Source organism: Trichechus manatus, unplaced genomic scaffold (assembly GCF_000243295.1).
Source record: "Trichechus manatus latirostris isolate Lorelei unplaced genomic scaffold, TriManLat1.0 scaffold00268, whole genome shotgun sequence".
In the NCBI taxonomy this organism is placed as follows: Eukaryota; Metazoa; Chordata; class Mammalia; order Sirenia; family Trichechidae; genus Trichechus; species Trichechus manatus.
This window is the reverse complement of record NW_004444204.1, coordinates 917469-937374: the sequence shown is the minus strand read 5'-3', so window position 1 is coordinate 937374 and position 19906 is coordinate 917469. Positions and strand designations below refer to the sequence as shown.

Sequence of the window (19906 nt, the reverse complement as noted above, 5' to 3'; positions counted from 1 at the left end):
TCAGGATGCAAACTCAGTTCTGCCAAGTCTGAATTCAGTGGTTGCTCCACTACAGCACAGCTGCCTCTCAAGAACTAAAGTGGTCAGTGAGGAAAGAAAGTCCTCAAATTTCAGATCTCTCTAGCCCAGTCTTGTACATAGCACATTGTATGAGGATTGTCTGCACAGAGGTTTACAGAGCTGTCTGCTCCTCAACAGTTTGTGCAAATTCAAAGAAATAAAGTATGAGTTCAAATAACTCATTTGAAGAACAGGAAAAGCAACTCTGCTAGAGACGATGGAGAAGTGAAGGCTAAAACTTGGATGAGAAGGCTTACTAAGGTCCCTTCCATCCTCAAATCTTAAAATTTTCCTTCTGTTCCCAATGAGGCCAATAAGAAAATCTTCCTCCTTGACTGTGTAATCTGTTGGCTGATTTGTCTGGGACAACCCAACCAGCACCCTGGCTCTGAAAATGGAACATTAACTACATCCACCTTACAGCCATCTCCAGCCATCTGACCTGATAGAGAAGCAAGAAGCACTCATGGCAGTTGGTCAGCAGTGCCTTTCTTAACCCTCCTCTGTCTATGACAAGGTCAGTCTGGTAAGGCTGAGAAAGATGTTCTTGTACTGATATGGCCTGTCTTTTGAGCCTCAACCCAAAGGCCCACGGGCCCTTCCCGTGGCTGTGATCTTGGGAATAAGCTTCCCATTGGTCTTCTTTTGCTGTCCTTATATGTTGTGGACAACAACACACTTACACATCAGACCTCCTGTGGGCAGAAAAAATTATTTCCCTTCAATTTCAGTCAGTATGTTTGAAGACTGCCCTGGTGGCGTGTCGTTAAGAGCTCAGCTGCTAACCAAAAGGTCAGCAGTTCACATCCACCAGCTGCTCCTTGGAAACCCTATGGGGCAGTTCTACTCTGTCTTACAGGGTCGCTATGAGTCAGAGTCGACTCGACGACAACGGACTTTGTTTTGTTTTATGGGTTCAACAGGTGCTTAGGGGGGTATCACAGAGGAGATAAGGACAGACCAAATAACAAGTGCAAGACAGGATTTATACAGTGTAAAGCACTATATACAATGGCAGCTTAAGAATTTCTACAAATGAGGGGCTAAGTGGTGGCAATCTGGTTGGAAGATGCCTCAAGACCTTACCTTGAGAAAGTATTATCATAGTACCTAAGATTATGAAAGATATCAAGGAATGGGAGGCTGACGGAGATTATGGCAAAGGGTAGATAAAGCCCCCCAAACCACTCTTTCCTCTCTTACTGGCTGTTCATATCTCAGGTATCTATATGGAAAAGAGGAAACTAACATTTATTAAGCCAAGCAATGAGCCAAGTGTTGGCAAATGTAATTTCATTTATTCCTCACAGAAACCCTATGAGTTATCTTCCCCCTATAAAGAGATTAGCTCTCCCTAGAAGTCAAATGAAGGGACAGTGGTCTCCCAGGGCCTGGGAAGTTGTGGCCTATTCTCTGGTTGTGACATAGAAGGTCACAAGAAACCAGGGGTAGATTAACAGTAAGCAAGGTATGCACAGGCGTAATTGTGCCTACTTACTAATCTGTAGTGCACAATTTCGCATGAGTTTTACCACATCTTTGATTATTTAGAAAAATGGGCTCCTTGGTAACTATGAATTGGAATCGGCTTGACAGCAATGGGTTTGATTTAGTTTTTGGTTAACTGTCCCTGGGTGGCACAAACAGTTAAGCACTTGACTAATAACTGAAAAGTTGGTGGTTCAAACTCACCCAGAGGTGTCTCACAAGAAAGGCCTGGCAACCTGCTTCCAAAAGGTCACAGACTTAAAAACCCTATGGACCAGTTCTACTCTGCACAGATGAGGTCACCATGAGTCGAAATCAGCTCATTGGCAACTGGTTAACAATTCTTTTGATATTAATGCAACTTTAAGCCCACGGTTCTTCCTCCTGCCTCAGGACATTTTTACAAGTCCTCATTTCTTGAGTAGAATGTTCTTTCCCTCCATGTGCCCCCTGTATGACTACCATCAGTAAACAGAGGGCAGTCTCTAAGAGCCGATTAGAAAGAGTGAAGTGAAAGGGCCATTTATAACGGTGTGGGCAGGGTTAAGGGAAGCAAAAAAGAGATGGTGAAACCCCCAGGGGCTGGCAACAGAGAAATCATGTCCATCCTCAGCCTGAAGCAAGGAGGGAGGAGCCAGTTACTGGAAATTGCAGATGTGTGGGAAGAGCTGTAGCCTCCAGTAGACAAAGGAAGACATTGCCAGCCAGCAGCCTGACAGGAAGAAATCTGGGGTAATAATACCCTACCTCACTCCCTTCCTTCCCATCTCCTGATAGTGCCTTCCATTGGCCAAACCAGATGAGATGCCAGAAAGGGGACCAAGTGGTAATATCAGCCTCCTAGAGTACGAAGTACAGAGTGGATTTGGAAGGACAGACAGCATCCAACACACCTGGGTAGCTTCTGGTTTTGAATCAGCTCTCAACTTCACTGTCACTTCTTCAAGGAAGCCTTCCCTGACCTCCTGACCAGATCGTGGCTCCTTCACCTGCTCTCATAAGCCTTCTGCTTCCTCTTCAGAGCACTTACCATGGCTACAATGGAGGGATTAATTATGCAAATTATTATGTGATGACTGGCTCTCATACTAGAATGTAATCTCTGTGACCGAAGAGGCCACATGCCATTTGTTAGTGAATCCTCAGGGTCTGGCACATAGTAAGAATGGCTAGATTTATGGGAGTGCCAAGAGTTGGCAACCTGATGTGAAAAGATTGAGCACATAGGATGAGAGAGATTGCTCTTGGCAACATTTAAAGAACTTTAGCAGATGGCCACCATTATATCCTACAGGTAGATACTGATAGTGCAATTTGTAATATCAAATTGAGGAATGGTAGGTGGGATGGGCAGCTGGTCAAACGAAGTGAGGTAAATCAGGGAAGGGCAGAAAAACTACCATATTTTCAAGCAAACTTGAACTTGCTTCTATCTGTATTTCCTCAGGCCAGTCTTGTCCCAGTCAAATTGGGAAAACCAAGAAAGTTTAGGTGGATCTCTCCTCCACTCGAATGGGAATTTTGGTCCTGGACCTGTCCTTAGAAATTGAATGCCACCTTCACTCTTGCCTCTTTGCCTACCAAGGGACCCTCTTCCAAACTTCTGCTGTACTCTCTAGTTCACATTATTCATTTACCTGATTGATTTCAGAATTTCAAAAGCCTAGGCCGCAAGAATTCAAACACTTTCCTGTTTTGAAGTACATGTAAATTAAGGCTGTCATAGGCTGGTATATAACAGTAGTTTCTGAGGGTTTTTTTTTACAATACTTTTGCTTTGCATATTCAACAAAGGTGACCTAAGAGCCCTTCAAAAACAGAAGATAGATGAGCTCAATAAAGACCAGAAAACTTTGGCTCAAATTGGAGACATTTCTTCACTGGATTGCTCTTTTACACATGGTTGAATCCAGCTTTGCCTAGTAGGAGTTTGCAGTAAACACAACGATCATTACAAGATCCTCAGAGTCTTTGCACACATACAATTGATCTCTTCATTTGATGGGTTTTTTTTATTATTATTACAGCTGTAAATGTCAATACTCTTCTTGACACTAACCATTAACATCACTACAAAGTGTAAAACATGTATATCTGACATGAAAATAGACTAAGAATGTCAGACTTAACTTCTGAGGCAGAAAGCAGAAACCTTGCTATCAATCAAGTAAGCTGCCCTTAACCTTCCTTGGGAGCCCTGGTGTCACAGTGGTTAAGAGTTTGGCTGCTAACCAAAAAGGTCAGTAGTTTGAATCCACCAGCCACTCCTTGGAAATTCTATGGGGCAGTTTACTCTGCCCTGCAGGGTCACTGTGAGTTGGAATTGACTCGACAGCAATGGGTTTGGTTTTTTTGTTTAACCTTTGTCTTGTCCCTGGGTAGTGCAAATGGTTAACTTGGCTACTAACTGAAAGGTTAGAGGTTGGAGTCCACCCAGAGGCACCTCAGAAAAAAGGCCTAGTGATCTATTTCTGAAAAAAATAAGCCACTGAAAACTTTATGGAACACAGTTCTACTCTGACACACATGGAGTTGCCACGAGTTGGAATCAACTTGTTGGCAACTGTTTTTTTGTTTGTTTGTTCTGTTGTTTTTTATAATTTCTTCTCAATTGACCTTACTTATCTGGCCCACATTACTGGTCTTGATGGCCACATTGTCATCCCTAACAGGCAACAGGCACTGCAAAACTTCTGTGATTGACAAGATCCTTCTTGGGGAATGGAAACAGCTGCTGACTGGGGGTGGTTTTCTCAGGCACAAGTGTGTCACTGAGAACATGTTGACTCAGAGCAGGGACCAGCCAGGGGCAAGTTGGGAGGCAGAGCTGTCCCTGAGAGGAGTCATGCAGAGAATCTGCTGCTTCATCCATCTCACTCTCCTCTGGGCAGGTAAGGCAGATCCCAGAACCTCAATCAAGCAAGATTCAGCAGCAGAAACATCAAGGCTCTCTGGCCCTGGTACTCATGTAAACTGACCCTTACTCAATGATCTCAGCCCCCCGTCCTCATTGAGCTGTCTCTTTTTTTTTCCCCCCCTCAGGAGTCATGTCAGCCATTGTGTTGGTGTCTCAAGATCAGGTAGTGATTGTGTCTGTGGGAAGGTCCACCACCCTCAGGTGCACCATGGAAGGAGAAACAATCACTACTATATAAACTGATATAGGAAGACCTGGGGTGACATACTGACTTTCATATACTGAGAAGGAAGTGGCTATGGCTCTAGTCTCCAAGGCAGGTTCCAGGTTAAAACTGATGATTCAAACAACCAGGCTGTACTTGAGATTCTTGAAGCATCAATGAGAGACGAAGGATCTTACTGTGCAATGCCTACCACCCTGCTGCAGTTCTACTTCTAAGCAGCTTAAAAACCATCAAGATCTATGTAGAACAGCAGTTCCAACAAAATCATGATTTTCTCTCAAATAAATAGTTTGAGAAATGGGGGCCAGAGAAAACTGTCATTCCTGCCTTTCTGCTAGGCTTGGTCATTCTCAGCTTTCCCATACACTCCTATGGTGCTCAAATAAGCAATCCCCAGTGGCTTGAGGCCCAGTGTGGCGAAGGAAAGAGGAGAGAGAGAACCAAAGTCAGGAACTGTAGCATTTACTGTATACTCAACAATTTCCTTTGAGCTTCACAAAAAATTTGGCTACACACTCAAAGTGCTTAGAGTATGGCATAGACTGAAGAGGCACTTTCCAAAGCATGACTGTGGATGACATCCAGATTTCTCCCCAACCTTATACACCATGAATCTAGGTGTTCTAGAGTAGGGGGGTTGGGAAGGTGGGGAGACTTGTCTCCCTTCCTTCAGCATCAGAAAGTGTGCACTGTCTGTCATCTTACCCAATGTGGAGGGCAAGACTTGATCTCTACCATTCTGTATTATTGGGTAATCATTGACCTAATATGGTTTTTTGCCCTCCCCCTCCATCTCTACCTCTTTACTTCCTCTTCCAGATGAGCTGGAAACAAAACATTGGAAAATTTCTTCCACTGACACTTCCTTATCCTTCTTTGGACAGCTCAGTTTAATAGTTTGGTTTTATCCAGAACAATGTACTTTTCCAGACTTAGATGATTGACAGGGCTCTCTATTCTGAAGCAGAACCTGCAGCAGAAATCAGCCTTCTTTCTGGCCTCATCTAGAGAATCTATCATTCATCTTATTAAATAGCCTCATTGGAACTTTTGGTGGTAAAGAATATGTTAGTTAACTCAATTGACAGGATAGTTTCATGGGTGTATAAAGAAAAAAAAAAACGCATTGCCATCAAGTCAATTCCGATTCATAGTGACCCTACAGGACAGAGTAGAACTGCCCCATAGGGTTTCCAAGGAGCACCTGGTGGATTCAAACTGTTGAACTTTTGGTTAACAGACATAGCTTTTAACCACTATGCCACCAGGGTATAGGTATACCAAAATTCATCAAATTGTGCAATTTTATACGTGCAGTTTATTGAGCATCAAGTATACCTCAGTGTGATGGTTAAGATTGTGTGTCAGCTTGGCTGGGCCATGATTCTCAGTGTCTATATGTGATCACTCCCTTGATTGAATATGCTGTGAGTAGCCAATCAGATAAAAGGGAGTTTCCTTGAGGGTGAGGCCTGCATCTGAATATAAGCAGACATTCTGGCTTTTTGCTCACTATGGATCCTGTGACTGCCTCCTGTCGTCTCACCTCTGGTTCTTGGGACTTGAGCTGTCAGCTTATCTGCCGAACTTGGGATTCGTTGATCTTCGCAGCCTTTGAGCGGAGCCCTGCTCTCTGACCTGCCGATCTTGGGTTTGCCAGCCCCTGCAGCTACATGAATCAGGAGAAACCTTGCAGTCTTGCCTGCAGATCTTGGAATTTGTTGACCTTCACAGCCTGTGAGTGGGAGCCCTGCTCTCTGACCTGCAGATCTTGGGCTTGCCAGCTTCTGCGGCTGTGTGAATTGGGAGAGGCCTCTACCCTGATCCACAGACTTAGGACTTTCTAGCCTCTACAATCATGTGAGCTGTTTCCTTGATATAAATCTCTCTATATATATATTTATACACTTCACTGGTTTTGCTTCTCTAGAGAACCCAGCCTAAGATACTCAGTAAAGCTGTAAAAATATTTTTTTAAGTTTAAAGTCAATCAAAAACGAAAAAACTTCATTAGACTATGTTAGGCAATGTCTAGGGAAAACTTTCTGCAACTTGTGGAAACCTCAGGTTCTGCTCAGTGTGACTCATATCGGGCAATAAATGAGAGACTGAGGTGGGAGAGCAGAAAGGTGCCTTTATTTTGTTGTGAAAGGAAAGGAGTCAGTTGGAACTGCTGCTGCCAAGACTGCTCTGCAAGGGCAAGGGCAAAGGTTATTTTTAAGGGGTTTACAAGAAGGGAGTTCATACAAATTACATCAGCAACATTTTTAATCATACTATGCAGGCGCAATGAAGTTTACATATAACTTCATGCATCGCCAGGATTTTTACTAGGCAGGCCAAGCAAGGAGCTAAGATTCTAAAGAAAAGTTACAGGGAAGGCCGAGTAAGCTGCTTGAGGCAGTGGAATTTTCTACAGCGTGGGGACCTCTGCCTTAAACTAACCACTCTAATCAAAAACCCTGCCCTCCACAGATGTACAAAGAGGCTGACAAACATTTGCCATCACACACATTTCATTGCAGTCAGGGCTCCTCGCTGTTCCAACCAAGGATCTTCCAGATCCCTCCACCTCTTGTGATTCCACCTGTCTTTTAAGACTTTGCTCGGTTCCACCTCCTTTGACATATGGAGATCTCTCCCTTCTCTGAATTCTTTCTGCCTTTGTAGCATATGCACTATAACTTACTGCTTTGTAATTGTTCCTTGCATTTTGGCCGTGACTCTTCATGAAGCTCTTGTCAAGTTATTTTCCCAAACAGCTATATTCCAGGTCCTCAAGAGTCTTTGTTCTCTCCATCCGAAGCCAAATTACTGTCTCTGGTGCCCAATACTGGCCTCATAGCTAGCTTCTACCACTCTGTCCCACCCATTTGGATGGCTTCTTTGGTTAGTGTGTCCGCAAGACTCTAGATATCAACTCTGCCCTTGAATAAAATCAGATTCCCAGAGTCCCATCCAAATTGGGAAACTTAAGCCCACATTCTGGGAAGGGAGTTTGAACCTAATCTTCCTAGAATGTATCCAGATTACCAAAGGGCCTATCTTACTCATCAAGCCCACTGACAGCTACTCATATCCAGTTATTCTCATCTGAACAAATGATAGGCAGGAAAGATGTAGTGTGTCTCCAAGACTGAAGGGATACAACTTTTCCCCCGTTTGAAATCTTGATGTCAAAGTTTTGAAACCACAGTAATAAGGCCTGCGTGATAAATTCCTGGTAAGAGACTGGGAAGAACGTCTTCGAGGAGAAAGAGGAAAAAGAACTAGACCAATCCACAAAACTGTATGTTAGCTAATATGATCTGGACAAATCCGTAAAACTGTATTTTAGCTAAGAATATCAGCTAACATTTGTTGAGTGCTTACTATATGCCAGGCACTATTCTAAGTATTTGACATGTGTTAATATGATTTAATCTGCACAGTAAACCTATGGTGGATTTTCTATTATTATCTCCATTTTACAAATGAGGGCATTAAGGTTCAGAAAAGGTAAAACTTTTGCTCAAGCTACCACAGCTAGTACGGGAGGGAGACAGGTCCCAGACTCTGGAGAGTGCTCTAGAGGACACAGCATGTGATTCATGGGGGTGGGAGAACTGTGGAGGCTGTCTCCAGGATGTGTCAGAAATGACCATCTGTCAGAAAACTGGGACAGGGAGCAGTGGTCCCAGAGGATCTCTCAGATGCCTTCTAACATTGAGATTTTTTGGTCCTGACATAAGCTTCACACTATCTTCTAAAGTCATGTGTACCTCTTCTTCTGTGCAATGGGAATAATGAGTACCAGCTTCTCAGTGTTGTTATAAAAATCTAATGCTAGGAATTAAGTAAATTGCATTGCACACAGCAGTTACTCAATACATGTTACTTAGCATAAAAAAGAACAGATGATCAGGTGGAATGATTGAGGACCAAAGTCAACAAAGGGCTAGCCACTTTATAGGTGTGGACTCACCTAACCCTTATGTCAACCCTCTGAGGTCATATTGTCGACTCCGTTTTACAAATTGGAAGACTTACTCAGAGAGACTGAGTAGCTTGCCTAAGGTTACAGAACTGGAGCCAGGATCTGGGTCCGACTCAAAGGTTGATTACCCTGACAATGGGTTAGGGGCCGTGAGAAATAAAGAAATAAATCACCTGTAACAATATCTGATTAAGGAACAACAGGGAACAAATGTGTGAAGTCCAGTCAGCTTTGCTGATGCGGAGGTCAAATATGCAGCCACCCCTCACAGGCACCCCTGCCTTCAACTCTCCGATGAGCCTCAAATGGGGAAAGGGACAACTAACTCCTCCCACCTCCCTCCCCTGCTTTAAAACACTGGTTGTTCTTCCAAGACACCTCACTCCCCTGGTGGAAGGAGGACAGCTGCTACCTACCAGCCCCCGCCATTTATATCGCACTCCTGAGCACCACCCCCAGGTCAGCAGCTTTTCTTCCAGGCCACACAGTGGGAAGTGAGCCCACATACCGCTTCCTTCTGATGCTTCTCAAAGGTAGCATTTTGTTGGACACCCTTAGAGTCTCTGGGAGTCACTGCCTTTTCTTTTCTTCTCAGGGCTGTCTGCAATGACAGCTAAAGGGGTCTGAGACCTGGGGAAATTCCTTGAGTTTCTGACAGGTTCATAGAATTGCTAACTTTACCACCCATACATATTTGTACTGTGAGGCAACATGCCCAAGTTTGTCTCTTATATTGTCACTGACTTATTGTCACTTATGTCAAGGCAGCAAAACGGCTCAAGACCTAGCATCTACTGTTCTCTGCAGTTACAGAGAAACAACCTGACACCAGCAAGCACAGCAATGGATTGAGGTACAGGAGCCACCAAGCCAAGAAGAGAATTGAGTTCAAACCAAATCTTCCCAGCTTTAGGTAGGGCTTTAGCCTGTTGCAGTGTCTTATGACAATAAATGATGGCTGATAAATTTTCCACACAGATAAGGTGAACAAATTCCAGAATCAAGGCTTCTTTCTTACTCTTCAACTCAACTTATTGCCACCAAATATTAATTTAAATGATAGGATTATACAGCTCTAATTTTTTTTTGTTGGAACCCTTCATTCATTCTTCCAGCAGAAGCCATCCCTTATCTCTGCTTAATTTGTCTCCATAGCATTTATCCCCATTTGATGTGCTATATATTTTACTTGTTTATTTTTTGTCTAGCTCCCCACTAAAATACAGGCTCCATGGTGGCAGATATTTTTGTCTGTTTTGCTCATTGCCTTAACTCCGGCACTTAGAACAATGTCTGGCACATAATAAGCACTCAATCAATATGTTGAATGAATGAGTGAGTGAAATATTAATGGGTGAGTACTATGAACCTCGCTCTGGGCTGGGTGCTGGGGATTCAGTGGTACACAAGACTGGTGCTGACTTTGCCCTCTGAAATTCTTTCCCAGAGCCTCATCTGTCCACTAACAAAATGCTATTGGCTGCAACAAGGGTTTTTGAAGGTTTGATAATAAAGTGCTCTAGAATACTAAATAACTTACTCTTGGAGAGCAAGTATCAATGCTCCTAAGTTCCTTGGTCATCCCCCCATGGAGGGATAAAATGGGGAGAATGGAAGGTTTTCTCCTTTCACCAGCTTTTCTCTCCTCTGAGCCCCAGTGCCCCAGCCCTGAGTCTTAGACTGTCAGGGAAAAACTGTACATTTCTACTTTATTTCACAGGGGTATTTTGTAAAGTCTCTCCCTATCTCTCTGCACAGACCTGCTGAGGCATGCTGTTTCATAACTAGAAGGCACAAAAAACACTCACTAAAGAAAAGAGCAATTCCTAATTCCCCCTCGCCCTACCACTGCCACCACCACTACCAAATGATTCAGGTATATTTCAAGAATGCAGAATCCATTGGGGTCTTTGTTTGTTTGTTTTGTAGCAATTCACATGTACACAAACACAAACATTCATGAATGATATTGTAGCATCAAATATTGAAGGAATTCTCTGATGGTAGACTCTGGATGCTCAATGGCTCCCATGACAACAGCCAGCCAATGGAGCAGTGTGCCATCCAGCATGCCACACTCATTAGGAAAAAGACCTGGTGGTGGGACAAAGATGTCAAGCCAAAATGCAATTGCTTGTATTAACCTAAATAAGGACAGATTCTCAAACTCTGTGTTTAAATAAGAAATCTAACAGCCATTAGTTTTATTTTTACCTGCATACGTGTGGGAAAATAGAGAAGTTTAGATTATTCTCTTTTGGCTTAAGGACAAAACCTTATGCATATTTATAATTTTCAGAAAAGGAAAGGTCAGTATAAATATTACTACTAGGGAAACAAATTATGGGAAAAGAAAACAATCCAGTGTACTGACTTTTGGAGACTAAAGTTGCTTTCATATAATAACCTTCATTTATTTATTCTATCACAATATATTAAGTACCTACTATGTGCCAGATAGGAGCCCTGGTGGCGCAGTGGTTATGAACTCTGCTGCTAACCAAAAGGTCAGCAGTTTGAATCCACCAGCCACTCCTTGGAAACCCTAGGTGGCTGTTCTAGTCTGTCCTATAGGGTCGCAAAGAGTCGGAATTGACTCAACAGCGACGAGTATGTGCCAGGTAGTTTTCTAGATACATAGGGAATAGAGCAATAAACAAAATAGATAAAAATCCTTAGCTCTCAGAAGCTAATGGAGCTTATATTTTAGTGAAAATAGATACAGAATAAAATAAATAAATAAAATACATGTTAGATGGTGATAATTGCCATGGAGAAGAATAAAGCAAAGAGTATGTGTTGTCAGGAGGATGGGGAAGATGACAATTTCCAAATCAGGTGGTCGAGAAAGACTACAATGAGAAAGTGACATGTGAGCAAGGCTTCAGGGAGGGAGGAGAGCCCAAGCTTTGGAGTACGGATGTTTGCAGGACTCCTCTGTTACAAATAACATTTTTGTGACACACAAGGTACCAGTTTTTCTGTAACTTGGGAAGATGGGGAATGGTTTTTTGTTCTTATCTTGCTGAGATCTCTTTCACCAGTAGTTTAGAAGACTTGCATTTTTCAAGGCCAGGTGGTGGAATTCCATTAATTAGCCCCAAGTGGGGTGGGGATGGGCGCAGTCCTGAAAAAGTCAAAATTTATAACATGGTGAAGAAGATGGCAAAATTGGATTACTGACAAATGGACTACGGGGCATATAATGTTGAACATTTTGCCTTGATTCTTTCTCTACTTATATACCTATGTCTTGTGGATTGATGAGTGTCGCCAACCATAAAATGAGAGTCTACCAGTTGGCTGGTGTTTTTCTAGCTGGTCCCCAAAACGACTCTATTTCAAAAGCCCCGAGAGAGAATCTGTAGCCTCACCTACACTTGTAAATTAATGTGCTTCCCAAGGACTGGCCCCAGAGACTGTGAGGCTGAAATAAAACAAACGTATTCACCTCAATGAGGTTCACAGTTTTTCCTCTTCTCCAGATAAACCTGAGGAATTTGAAGTAACTATGAAGAAAGCTAGATTGTCTTTACAACACATAGCAAAGCTTGAGGGAGTCAATCTCCAGAGCTCTTGGGTGTGCTGGGACTACAGGGACCAGGTTAGGCCCCAGAGTTGGTTTTCATCTTCATTTGCTACCTGATGGGAGTAAGAGGTGTTACTCAGAGGCAGAGAGAAGGAAAGTCACCATCTACAGGGACTATAGCCAGGAGGCCCAGGCTGAGTATGCATTGTCATAGCTCTGTCACCTCAAAGGCCTCCTCATTCATGAAGACCTCAGCTGTGTCTGCAGAGCACATATGTTGTAATCACGAGTGACTGATAAAAGATTAACTGCCTCAGTCTTCTAAAGTGGTGAAGAAGGATGTCACACTTCAAGTTTATAAATAAGGATACAAAGAGCCAGAAAGAACTGTGTAACTGGCATGATAAGTAGAAATCAGAGAGGTGGCATAGTAACAATAACCCTCCTCTGTAGTAAGAGTCAACTTAAAAATCTTTGAGTTCACAGCTAGTCCATGTCTCAGTACTAAAACCTTTATCATGCTTTCCACAGGAAGTATACCTCTTCAGCCCTAGAGCTGTACTACCCTCTGCTCCCACCCACCCCCACACACACACCTCCACACACACACAGCATCAGGGCACTGAGAAACCTTAATCAACCGATTCAACCTCTTCAGCTGAAAATGCAAAAACTGAGGAATGAAGAAATTAAATTATTTCCCCATGATCACACAACCAGCTAGAAGCAAAGCCAAAAGAGCCTAGGTCTCCCAACCCCTGGTCAAGAACTCCTTCTACCACACCCTGACACCTGGGTGCCACAGAAAACTACTCTATTACCCATGTGTTTCCAGTCCACATCCCTGCTAGGCTAGTCTCTTCTCCAAAAAATCAAAAAACAAACCCATTGCCGTTGAGTCGATTCCGACTCATAGCTACCCTATAGGAAAGAGTAGAACTGCCCCATAGGGTTTCCAAGGAGCAGCAGGTGGATTCGAACTGCCAACCTTTTGATTAGCAGCTGAGCTCTTAACCACTGCACCACCAGGACTCCAAGTCTCCCATCCAAGCAGCTGTAAAATCTCTCCCTTTCTAGCCAAGCTGAGCCCCATACTAGAAATGTGTGGGCAGCTTGAAGAGTAGGAAGCCCTTGTCTGTGTTATGGGAGCACAGAGCTTCTAAGAACTCAAGGGAGCTTGACAACAGTCCAGTCTTTTCTTTCTACCTCTTTCTGAAGAAACTCCTTGAAGTCTCAACCCTGTCTTGGATCTTTTTGTGTCCCTCTGGCGGCCTAGCATCATACTGAGCACATAGCAGGTGTTCAGTACATGTCACTGGGTAAAAGAAGAAAGGCTGGTCTCCTTCTCTCTCATCTCAGCCCATATAAACCCCCCTCACTAGGGACCTTGCTTCTCACTTCCTGTCCTTTGTCCCCACAGCTATGTTGCTATGATCCTCTCTGCTGAGGAATGAATGCATCAATGGCCTTAGCTTTCCAGGCAGCCTTTTCCCTTCCTTCCATTGAGAGACAAAACCTCCTCTCTTGTTTTTTCAAAATAAGCAAAGGCAACAATATGACTATACTCTTAAGAAAGAAAAGCTGGTGAGGTGCTTTCTTGTTGTTGTTAGTTGTGGTCATGTCAAATCTGAGTTATGGTGACCCCATGTATGCAGAGTAGAACTGCTCCATAGGATTTTCAAACCTGTGGCCTTTCAGAAGCAGATCGCCCAGACTTACTTCCAAAACGACTCTGGGTGGATTCAAACTGCCAACCTTTTGGTTAGTAGTCCAACGTTTAACCTTTTTTGACATCCAGGGACTCCTACTGAGATGCTATATGATTATAAAAATGACAATGTTATTATACTCAGCACTGGTCTGCCGTTTCCACAAGGTCACAGACCTGGTAGATTTCTGGGTTTCCCCGGAGTGAATCATGGAGAAATTAGACTGTGTTTAGTTTCTGCATGTGAAGAGTTATTACACAATAAAAAAAAAAAATCACAAAACTGGAAAGTGTGTTCAATACCCGGTTCTGCCCTGTGAGAACTTTTGCAAATCATTTCACCTCTCTGGTCTCATTTATAAGGTGAAGGAGCTGGAACCGATACAGCCTGAGGTCTCTTCCAGTTCTCACCGTCTATGACTGTATGGTCAGTTGTTCCCATTTCCTATAAGCCGAGAAAAAGAGAAAATATTCTGAAATTTCAGCGTAAGAGGTTAAAAAAGAAAATCCCCTGGAAATAAAAATCCTTATCAACTACAGTTAGTAGTAATAATAATAATTGGTGGCCTAGAGTCACAAAGTACTTTTCTATGTGCAAGGCACATTTCTGAGCAATTTACATGCTTTGTTTAACCCTCACAATAATCCCATTGCTATTATCATCTTCGTTTTACAGATGAACAAACTGAAGCATGGAGAGGTTAAAGCATTGTCCAGGGTTATACTGCTGATCAGGAGACTGAGCTGGGACTTAAGTCCAGGCAGCCTGCCTCCAAAGCTACTGTGCCAACAACTACAGCCTCCTTTATCTGGGTCGAATACCCACCCAGAGTCCTCTCTGACTGCAGTCGACCCTAATCTATAAAAGGAAGGGCAAGGAGGGCAGAGCTATTTCCTATCGGGTTCCCATGATGCTGGTCTTGCACTTTCAAAGAAGATTGGTAGCCTCCATGGGGTGTCTCTGAGCACCTTTCCACCCTCGATCCCTAGCATGTAGTATCTGCCTTGTGCTCTTTCTCTACGGTAATGCAGAAGTCACAGTTTTTGCAGTTGTGTAGTACCCATCTCTTACTCATCATCTTATCAATACTTCCTGTTTTCCAGAGGTCCAGTCATGGAGTTAGCTGTTGGCCTTTGGGGGACCGTGAAAAGCTCTGGGGACTCCCCGATGATCACCTGCAACACCTCTGGGTTTGAATTTGGACTTTCTGGATGAACTGGCACTGCCAAGCTTCAGAAAGACCTCATGAATTTGTTTCCAAAATTAGTCCCTTGGGGGATTTAAGAAGTACACATCTTCTGTGAAGGGAAGGTTTCTTATTTCCAGGAACAATGCCAACAATCAGTTGTACTTACAAACCAAGAGACTGAAACAGGAGGACTCAGCTAAATATTATTGTGCTATTGTCACAGCAAACCATAGAGAAACCAAGGTGGATTGAAATCTCCCTGTGAGCAGAGCAACAGGAGAATTTGTGTGTACACTCAGTGATCTTTCTCTCGCTGGATCTCCTTCTCCAGGTCTATACCTCCACCTTAATCTTACTTAGTATTTGTCTCTTATTCTTCTGTGAAACATGACTTCTTTACTTTGCTCCTTTGGATTTTCCCAGTCTTTTCACCTTCCAACTTACTGCAGCCCAAGCTGGTAGGACCAAAGAGTGAGGAGAAATGAGCCCTGATGTGGTGGAGGCTGTATGGGATCAGTCCTGGCTGACCCTTCCAGAAGTTCTGTTGGCTAGAGGGAGGGTCCTGAATGATTATTGGGGGTCAGAAAGTCTAACCCATCCCTGTCTCTCACGTGGGGCTGGTCATCCATCGTAGTTGCCTTTCTTGGTCCTTGACTTCTAAGACATTGGACAAAGGTGATACAACATGTGATAATGCCAAGATGAAAGGAAGGTGGGAGTACTGGTTTTCTCTAAGTTCCAGCTAACCACATCCCGCAATCCTTGTGCGACATCTGCAGACCCACAAAAATAGCTTTATTGTGTTAACAAAAGTTCTCATGGCACAATTTAAATAGGTGTAGTTTCCTCTCTTAAATAGATGGCAATATATTGCAGATAGGTAGTATGATATACAAAAACAAATATACTTTATAATTCACAAAAACATATCACTGAATTGTACATGTAAAAAAATATTAAAATGGCTAATATTTTGTTTCATATATAGCTAGCAGAATAAAAAAAATTAATGTATGTTGAACTTAAAAGCAATAATCTGCAAATTGTCCCTAATTTTGGCAAGATCCTTTCACTATCTAAAAATGAACAAGTTTTAAAATTTGGACTATAAATTGCATATATGTTTTTACATGTCTGTGAATTATTTTAGTAGTAAAAAAAAAGTATAGGCTCAGGAGCCAGACAAAAATGGGTGAAAATCACAATTCTTTCACTCACTAGTTATAGGACTTAGAGCAAGGTTGCTGAATTCCTCTAAACCTCTATTTCCTCATCCACAAAACAGAGATAATAATACATATTGCATAGAGTTAGTACAAGGATTAAATGAAATAATTTTCAGAAGTCACCTAGCACGGCTGGGTGACTGGTACATCAAAAGTGCTCAATAATGCTAATATTCTTTTCCTCTCCACACTTAATCTGAAGAAAAGTGATTTTTACTAGGAAGAGAAAAGACTAAAGAAGCTAAAATGTGAGGGAACATTGCCAATGACCACGAGCATTTTTCCAAAATGCTCAAAAGTCCCAAAGGCAAGTCCATCATTTTAAGTTTCTAGTTCTACAATAATACACAATGTCCTCCTTGCTCTTTGTCTGTACCAGATGAAGGTGGCCAGCCCAGTCTCAGCTTTATCAGAAGTAACGAGGAGAATGAACTTTTTATGCCAAAACTTTTCCCAACAGACTCGGTTCAGATGTCTGAGATAAAAGTTGGACCAGGGAGTAGGGATAGATTACCCAATAAGCAAGGTACACACTGGCTTAATTGTGCTTACTTACAAATCTGTAGTGCACAATTTCACTGGTTTTCACCACATCCAATGCACACCTTGCTTCTTGTAAGCAGGTGTATACCATGCTTACTGGTTAAACCACCCCTGCCAGGAGGTCTCAATTTTCAGAAAGCTCAGCCTATCTAGCTCTGAGGATGCTCTCCCTCAGAGCCTCCCCAGTCTTAGGATGTTGTTGTTGTTGTTAGGTGCCATCAAGTCAGTTACGACTCATAGGGACCTTATGTACAACAGAACGAAACACTGCCTGGTCCTGAACCATCCTGGTCCTGCACCATCCTCTTGATCGTTGCTATGCTTGAGCCCATCGTTGTATCCATTGTGTCAATCTATCTCATTCAGGGTTTTCCTATTTTTTTGCTGACCCGCCACTTTACCAAGCATAATGTCCTTCTCCAGGGACTGATCCCTCCTGATAACATGTCCAAAATTAAGTCTTAGGATATGTTGAGTTGATTTACCCTTTTGAGAATAGAGAGAACTTTTCCTGTCCTTAAAAGGGAATCTATAAAGTTTAGTTACTAATCTATGAGGGGTGACATTTGTCAGTCCTCACGCTGCCCATGCCATCTACATGGGGTTACTTTTCACTATTGTACTTTGTCAAGAAAACTAAGTTCCCCTAAATGAATCCCAAGGATGATGTCCTCATTCCAGTCCTCCAACTTCTACAGTTAAAGAAGTCCCCAGGGGGCTGATCCAAGGGAGCTAGGAGAAAAAGGCAGGGAATCTGAACTGCTCTTCTGCCAGAAATGCATGTTCTGGTAGGAGAAGATGATGAAATGGTATTTGCACCAAATCACACACTGAATAAAAGCAATCAGGGATCTAAGGAAACTTCTGCTTGCTAGTAAGAGCTGAGGGGGGAAAGAAAATTCTTGTGTAACTTTAGATAAGTCAGTTAACATCTTTGAGCCTAAGATTCCTTAACTGTAAAGTGAAGAGTTTGGATTAGATTATCTCTAAGGTTCCTTCGGCACTAACAGGCTAGAGGTCTCTGCTAAGCAAGAAATAGAAGGAAGCAATTGTGGGGCAGAGGGGATCAAATCTGACAGATGCCCAAGATTTGAGAAAAGCAAGTTCAAGCCTAGCTGATTCTTTTATGTGACCCAGTAAGGATAAAATCAAAAGAAGGTACTAAACGAAATACATTCATGATTAATCAAAGAGGATTGAAAGTTGTTGCTAACCTCACACCTACCTTGCTTTGCCTCCAGCTCACCTCCCTTGGGATGCTCCTTCTCTTCTTAATGCCTCATCATGATTCTCAAAAACTGTGATCACTCAAGGCTGAAGCTTTTAATCTCCCATGTATAAAAGGATATGCAAATAGAGTTCAGTTTCCTGTTGAGTTTCTGCCAAGGTCTTAACCTGGCAGTTCTGGGAAAGGAGCCAAAGGCCTGATACTTCTTCACTGCTAACATTCCCCCATCTGTGCTCAAGTCAGTGGCATGGGCTTCAGGCTGTGGCTTGTCTTTAGCCTTCTACTTCCCCAAGTTTTCTAAAGGAATCCTTAAAAGGGTCCCACTAGAAAGGAAGATAACAGCTGGTTCCCAAGTAAACAGACAAAGGATTATCTGGTTATTTTTTGCAGCAGTATGAAAAAGACCAGGAAGGCTATATTCCTATATAGCCTCAGAATTCAACCTTGTAATCTACTTGAGATACTAATATTAATGAGGTCCTAGGCAGTACTTATCAGGAGCCCTGGTGGTGCAGTGGTTAAGAGCTACGGCTGCTAACTAAAAGGTCAGCAGTTCAAACCCACCATCTGCTCCTTGGAAACCCTATGGGGCAGTTCTACTCTGTCCTATAGGGTCGCTATGAGTTAGAATCGACTCAACGGCAACGGGTTTTTTATGCAATACTTGCAATGAATCATTTGTGTGTTCAGTATGGGGTGTCCCACATCATACATACACAGGGTGGGAAAGGCAAGGTCCCTGGCTATAATAACAGCATTGTACAGTATTCAAAAACAAATGGCCTGGATAACATAAGACATCCAGCGTGTTTCTCAACCAGAGGCTCGGCAGAATCAGGGACCAGGCTAATTGTCCCCTGTGTCTCCGATTGAACTCACCCAAAATAGAAGCCACTGTTTACAGAAGCAAGACATCTAGCACTCAAGTTCATTGAAATGTTGTTACCAATATTCTAATGGAAAATTATATGTTCCAAACTATGTTTAATTTTGTCTATTAATTAAGCATAAAAAATTCCTCTTTTTCTATAATCATGCTGGCTTATTTATTTTTTCCAGTATTTCCCTTCTGAGGCTAATTCCTACAAGAGCTTTTCTTTTCAATCTCATTTCCATTACAAGGTCAATGGACAAGTTAATTTTTTTATATTTCTTCAGAAAGCTCTACAAAGAGATTTCCTCTTCCATTTCTCTGTTGTCCCAGGCAGCTATTGGGAGCATAGAGCTCAGTGGTAGACATCTTTGAGGTAATACAACATTAGTAAAAAACGCTCTCAATGTTATTGTTCCACACTCATTCACTCAGTGTCTTCTGCAGCATTTATTTCTAAATACCTTTTTTCTATTCTTGATCCTTGAGCTTCAACTTTTTAAAATCATTCTTTCTTCTTTGAAATATACTCATAGTGTTAACACTCTACACACGTCCCATCTCTCAGTTCTCCCTCCCTGCCTCCATCACCCTGAGCCCTTCACCCTCCAATAATAATCATTTCCAGACCATTTGCGTCTCAACGGAGAAGTGATGCATATCAGCCCCTTCTTACTTCTGTTTTATCTTCTTCTTAGTCCCACCCAGATCTCTGCAGGTCTGAGAGTTAGCACCACCTAGTGCCACTTGTGGACATTGTTCTTGGAGACCTGTCCACAGAACAGCACTTTGGGTCTGAGCCTGAATTCATTGACCTTATGACCCTGGGTAATGCAAACAGTTAATGTGATAGGTTGTTAACCAAAAGGTTGGAGGTTCCAGTTCACCCAGAGGCACCTCAGAGGACAGGTCTGGAGATCTCCTTCCAAAAATTCAGCCATTGA

The 19906-nt window shown here is 42.7% G+C and overlaps 1 long non-coding RNA gene across 1 annotated transcript; it reads right to left on the bottom strand.

Moving 5' to 3' along the window:
* Positions 1-6597: 6597 nt before the first annotated feature.
* On the bottom strand, positions 6598-18566 carry LOC111819094 (uncharacterized). The gene is made up of 3 exons (XR_002822883.1): positions 18089-18566; positions 14208-14349; positions 6598-11794 (listed from the first exon to the last, which is right to left on the bottom strand). It is a non-coding gene; the product is annotated as an uncharacterized LOC111819094 (long non-coding RNA).
* Positions 18567-19906: the final 1340 nt, after the last annotated feature.